Consider the following 7002-nt stretch of genomic DNA (forward strand, 5'->3'; position numbering starts at 1 on the left):
AAAAGACAATGTATCAAACAACAGAACAGGGACACTCCCTTGCGACTGATAGCCTGTGGGATATGTTCCTCCTGCAGTGCAGGCACTGACGCTTTACATTGTTCTGTGTTATGTATCAATACCTGTATATTTAATAGGATCGCCACATACGCTCGATGATTGCGTGCATACGGTATTTGTTTTCAATATAACGGAAGAGACAGATGCGGTAAAAATCTTATCGATTTCTACATTGTATGAAGTTAGCAGAGCTTTTATAGTTAGTTATTTTTCTCTGTTGGATGCTACATAATAATGATGATAGAATGTTGGGGTGATAGACGTAAATCGATCCTGAGGGATGCAGATCTGCTTCAGACTGCGGTACCTAGATGATGTTGAGTCTATCTAAATTTCCCAATAAGGAACACCACTGCAACTGTTTTTACTGTCTTCTATACTACCTCGTGTTGTAGAAGTGGGCTTCGTTTGGCGCTGACCTTGCATATTGTACACAGTTGGCGGAGCTACGACATCATGTTCCCATTTCCACCGAAGAGTCAAAATGGGGTCCTGTCACACTAAGTCAGCTTAGCCTGTTTCTACACGAGTTGCGGAATGTCATACTTATAGATCTCATAACTATAGCTGGTTCAGTATGTGGTTGAATGGAAATACTTGATTACAAATCGCATACAGCATTTCTACCAGAAAGTGTAAGAATAGAGATCTGAAAGGCCTTTGCACATTTCTTACTCTCAATCATCACACCATATACCGTATGTGATCATTCTCAATCAATCATCATCTATAATCTGGTGGATATATCACAGAACCCCCGACCTGGCATCAAGACAGAATGCATTACAAATACTGGAGAAATATCTAGTAGCAGCATGAGGGAGTTGTAAATAATGGCTAAATACCACGTTCCTTAGCCGAATCACTTCCTAAATACGGTGATTTTATTACGAGCTAACGCTGTTGGCGACGTGTAACCACACGTTTGGTCTGTTAACACAGACTCTGCTGATCATTGCCCTGGTATTTGTGTGGAAAAACCAATTCATTCAAGATAGTGCCATATCTAGATTTATAAGGCTTTTATGGTTTTTAGCACGGATATCGTTAGTGATACTTGTGAGCACCTGTAGAACCAAGACCGATTGTGATAATAACATGGTCGTTGCGATCGTGTTTTTATCATCAGGCAGCTAGTAAGACAATTACTCCTCTCTTTCTAGGACACAGTGGTACCACTCACAGGAGAAACTTGTGAGACATGTCCACCAATCACTGACTTTCGGTCAGTATCGTTTCTTATCGCCAGCATTCAGCTATTGGCGAAGTATTATACACTCCTGGAAATTGAAATAAGAACACCGTGAATTCATTGTCCCAGGAAGGGTAAACTTTATTGACACATTCCTGGGGTCAGATACATCACATGATCACACTGACAGAACCACAGGCACATAGACACAGGTAACAGAGCATGCACAATGTCGGCACTAGTACAGTGTATATCCACCTTTCGCAGCAATGCAGGCTGCTATTCTCCCATGGAGACGATCGTAGAGATGCTGGATGTAGTCCTGTGGAACGGCTTGCCATGCCATTTCCACCTGGCGCCTCAGTTGGACCAGCGTTCGTGCTGGACGTGCAGACCGCGTGAGACGACGCTTCATCCAGTCCCAAACATGCTCAATGGGGGACAGATCCGGAGATCTTGCTGGCCAGGGTAGTTGACTTACACCTTCTAGGGCACGTTGGGTGGCACGGGATACATGCGGACGTGCATTGTCCTGTTGGAACAGCAAGTTCCCTTGCCGGTCTAGGAATGGTAGAACGATGGGTTCGATGACGGTTTGGATGTACCGTGCACTATTCAGTGTCCCCTCGACGATCACCAGTGTTGTACGGCCAGTGTAGGAGATCGCTCCCCACACCATGATGCCGGGTGTTGGCCCTGTGTGCCTCGGTCGTATGCAGTCCTGATTGTGGCGCTCACCTGCACGGCGCCAAACACGCATACGACCATCATTGGCACCAAGGCAGAAGCGACTCTCATCGCTGAAGACGACACGTCTCCATTCGTCCCTCCATTCACGCCGGTCGAGACACCACTGGAGGCGGGCTGCACGATGTTGGGGCGTGAGCGGAAGACGGCCTAACGGTGTGCGGGACCGTAGCCCAGCTTCATGGAGACGGTTACGAATGGTCCTCGCCGATACCCCAGGAGCAACAGTGTCCCTAATTTGCTGGGAAGTGGCGGTGCGGTCCCCTACGGCACTGCGTAGGATCCTACGGTCTTGGCGTGCATCCGTGCGTCGCTGCGGTCCGGTCCCAGGTCGACGGGCACGTGCACCTTCCGCCGACCACTGGCGACAACATCGATGTACTGTGGAGACCTCACGCCCCACGTGTTGAGCAATTCGGCGGTACGTCCACCCGGCCTCCCGCATGCCCACTATACGCCCTCGCTCAAAGTCCGTCAACTGCACATACGGTTCACGTCCACGCTGTCGCGGCATGCTACCAGTGTTAAAGACTGCGATGGAGCTCCGTATGCCACGGCAAACTGGCTGACACTGACGGCGGCGTTGCACAAATGCTGCGCAGCCAGCGCCATTCGACGGCCAACACCGCGGTTCCTGGTGTGTCCGCTGTGCCGTGCGTGTGATCATTGCTTGTACAGCCCCCTCGCAGTGTCCGGAGCAAGTATGGTGGGTCTGACACACCGGTGTCAATGTGTTCTTTTTTCCATTTCCAGGAGTGTACTTAGTAGTAGGGGATGCGTGATAAATTCAGCTTGAGCATCAGGCTTATAAAGTGTGTGTGTGTGTGTGTGTATGTGTGTACTGAAAAGTGTAAAGAAAATGGATATGTCCTGTCGTAAGGAAAGGCGTGGCTTTGACGTGGAAAACTGCGATTTCTCATTAGCAAATGTGGACCGATTGAGCCTACAATCGTAAATTTTAATTGTAAGTACAGTGATCAAATATATATGTGGCCGGTTTCCTAGGACGATTCTGTCTGGGGATGCGTGGAGCGGTGGCGGTGGCCTGTGGCGGGAACGATTCATCTTTCTGTCTAACGGCAGGAGCCATTCAAATGGAAAGGCCAACTGGGGTACGGGAATATAGCTGATATAACCTTGTTATCCTCGAGGCACTTGAATAGCAAACTAATACTTAGCATGTGTTGGACAGCCTTCTTGATCGCATTTGTTCTCTGTGGAGATTTGAGAAGATTCAGTACGGACGTGTGTTTACGCTTGAGCATGATTCCTTCCCATGTAAATTGTCTGGTTGACTGCTTCTGCGCATTTCCCATGTTCATTTGGTTGAAAGAACATCGATTGTGGTGTGTTTTGTGTGCATGTTGCACGTGAAAGACGGGTGGAACACACATTTTCTGGTTCTCTAGACATGAGAAAGACCTTAGTTGACTTTGTCAATTTTAAGGATGATTTGTAACCTGTTATATCACTGACATCGGTATTCGCGAGTGGAATTATCAGTTTCCTCTATTTTTTTCGAGTTTTTACGTAAAGGTCTCCGCGGACGAGATAAGTTTCTCTTTCTCCATGGTTGCAGCACGTTCCACCTCGCTGCTCCTCGCTAAAGTTTCGAGTCTCTAGAGAAATTATTTGCAGTCTATATCTTCGGAATAATACTGTGCAAGCGATACTGTTATAAAAGCGATATTGCTATGTACTTGACATCGAGAAGTATCGCGTAAATGGTATGACATTCTGGTAAACCATTGTAATATACATATGTTCTTGTAATCCCAGTGTCTGGAGACGAGTGTAGAAAGCAAGCAAGCAAGCAGGTCTGCGTCAGAAACAGTAATGCCTTTGTGCTGAGGGGAACCGACCCAGCCTTCCAGTGCTGCGAGGAGTGTATACAGTGCATGTGCTTATGGTATCTGTCTTCGTGGTATATGTCGATATGGTATGTGGTGATATAGCCAGGTTGAATATCGGCTTCACGCTCAAATATGCTAGCATTCCTCGACAATAGCAAAGCAGTGTAATTGAGGAAGCGACTTTCCGTATTTCGTGAGCTGAGAACCTCTTCTGCAAGGTTTAACTGTCAGTGCAACACGACGAGCTGTACAAATCAATTTGTAAGGCCGGAAATGCATATCCTTCTATTTCCATCTATTGTACTATAGATTTTTCCTTATTTTGTTACCTGAAGATATGACATTTCTGTGTCTTTATATATTGTAATTGTTTTACTGTTTTTATATATATATATATATATATATATATATATATATATATATATATATATATATATATATATATATATATATATTTATTTATTTATTTATTTATGCATTTATGTTGGTTTGTTTTGTGAATATTATTTGTATTTATACGCTAGGTCTGGCCTAGGGAAAACTATGCTATCGAACGAATACATCGATAGGTCGTGTGGAGAACCAAAGTGTTTAGGATCTTTGGTAGTGTTAACTCGGTCGTGTGGAGCGGGGGCAGAACAGAGAGAGTCTGGCTGGGGTGGTGCAGTGGAGCAGGTGTGTTGTGTGACGCTCCTGCGAGTTGCCGCGCTTTCGGGGTTGGGCAGCATGTAATTCCGCTCGACTTGCTATGATAGTTTCTGACACGGTGTCGCGGACGGGAAGCATTAGCTGGCGCACATCAAGAGCCCGTTTCGCCTGGTGACCGTGTCGAGAAGAAGGCGCGCCAACATCCAGCTTCTGCAACAGCGACGGCCGACAATGAGTGAATGTCGCCACCTCCTCGATCGATGGCTTCAAACCTTCAATCAACCAACAAGGAAGACTGGAAGCACGTAAAGTTTTAGAACTGTATGGCAGACCTCAGCTTTTCAAACTGTTTCATTTTCATAACTAAATTACAGCAACGTAGCATGAACCTTTGTTGCTCATTGTCCCAATTGCATTACCAAGCAGGGTCCCTTCCTTTTCCGAAATGATCCCGAGTGTCGTTGAAATTCAAATCATTCGATTTCACTGCTTTAATTTCAAAGTTCAGTTAAGGTATTCATAGCTGGCTGCAATATTTAAATTACACAAGCACAAATTAAGAGTGCGAGTTTTGTTACCGTATTTTAGCTTACCTGTGACTGCAGCTCAGCTTGGTACGTACTAAATTTTACTATTGTTAATTGTTCAGAATCATTTAATTCAAGTTCAAAGTTAAATCTCTTATTTCTAAATTTCGTAGATTCAAGTAGCTTTTGAAATGATTGTTGAGGTAGTCCAAGACTAACCGTATTTTACTGAATTTCGATGTGCTTCAGAAAGAAAGCTCACTATTAACTTCTGTCACTAAATTAACTTTCGATTTTCCGGTTTTATTAATTCTTTTGCTAAATTAAGTCAGAGTGTAGCGAAATTTATTACTTCTGACAAACTTTCAGTTTTCACACTGCATGTGTCAACCTTCAGTTGCCACGCTTCTAGTGCTAATTATATGTGCAATAACCTTTCTTTTTCAGTTACTATAGTAATTGTCCATAGGACTGGCGACCGTAATTTTCCCCAAATCTCAAATATGTAATTACCACTAGTTAACTGTTAACGTAACGGCCGAACATTTACTTTCTTTATTAACTTTACCCCTTTTCAAAATTAACTTCCACCAGTTTCATTTGCATTTTTCCTTTCATTTAGATGTAACCCTTTCCTCCCTCTTTACCGACAAATTAACTTCGGTGACGATTGCTTTTCCCAAATTTCCATTAGGTACACGCGGTTTAATTTTTCACTGTCATTAAGGTCGATAAGTGAGGGGATGGAGAGCTGCATCAAACCAGTCTCAGGACTAAAGACCACAACAACAACAAGTGAGGGGGAGGTTACAAGTTTTGCTGCTGAAAGTCTCGTCTGCAGGAAATATGGCATACAGTGCTCCCATACAGGCAGCAGCACAAGTCTGGTGGGTAAATTCAATAATAGCTAATCGGAATGCTCCATTTATTCACAAGACATGCTTTATGCTGGGACATAGGAGCCTCTACAGACTGGTTCAAACAATATGGGGGCTAAGTGTCTATGAAAAGTTCTGAGAGTAACGTGATGTCTTCTTTGTTCAAGTGTTCAAAGACAAGTTGAAGCAGACCATCCATCTCTGGTGTGGTGCTGTACCTCATCCGCCATTGTGGCATTAGGACATCTCCAGATCAGCAGCTGTAGGACATCCGCCATTTTTGTCTTCTGTAGGACAGTGCTTAGAATTCTGTTTGCATAATTGTTCTGAGTTTTACGTCTGTGCCTAGACAGTGCTCTGTTTCCAAATAACAAGAATGTTTTTATGGTTAACATTGTTTCCCCAAGCTTGTACAGACATGATGAAGGCTTTCAGCGATGAGAACATGATCTAACGTTTACCGTTTCTGAAACGTATGATGAAAGGCGTACGTTACGATTACCAGGAAGGGTAACATGTGATGGACGGAGTGCCTCATTAGGACCACCAGAAAGAATGTATTCGGTGTTATTCTGAACTATTTTCGTAAACAGGTCCTGTCAGGACAAGAAAATCCATGCAGACAAGCTGCGACATCACGAAGGCTCATACATCAACAAAAGCAACCTTTGACTATTTCTGCAGCATTTTACGATTTCCGGAAAGGGACTGATATGTAATGGACGGGCTGTCCCGTTAGGATCGCTAGGAGAAATGCATCCTGTATTATACTGGAATATTTTCGTAAACAGTTTCTGAAAGCACTGCAAAATATTTCTGTAACTCTACCAGAGGGCTGTTATTTACATAGACATGAGACGTCAGTATAACACTGACAACCTTATAGCTACAGTTGCGAGGGTGAGTCACTAGGCAAACATCTCGCTGGACCTGCAGGTACGAAGGCTATGCATCATCGAGCCAGCAACAGTGCCTGCGCACAGTCACAAGCGTCTCACATGTGTGACAGCCTGGGCTGGCGTGCACATCCCACATATGCGGCATCATTCCATCTTGGAACTCTGTCGGTAACAAGTCGCTGATAAATCGTGGTCGAA

The sequence above is a fragment of the Schistocerca cancellata genome, chromosome 3 (genome assembly GCF_023864275.1).
Source record: "Schistocerca cancellata isolate TAMUIC-IGC-003103 chromosome 3, iqSchCanc2.1, whole genome shotgun sequence".
Lineage (NCBI taxonomy): Eukaryota > Metazoa > Arthropoda > Insecta > Orthoptera > Acrididae > Schistocerca > Schistocerca cancellata.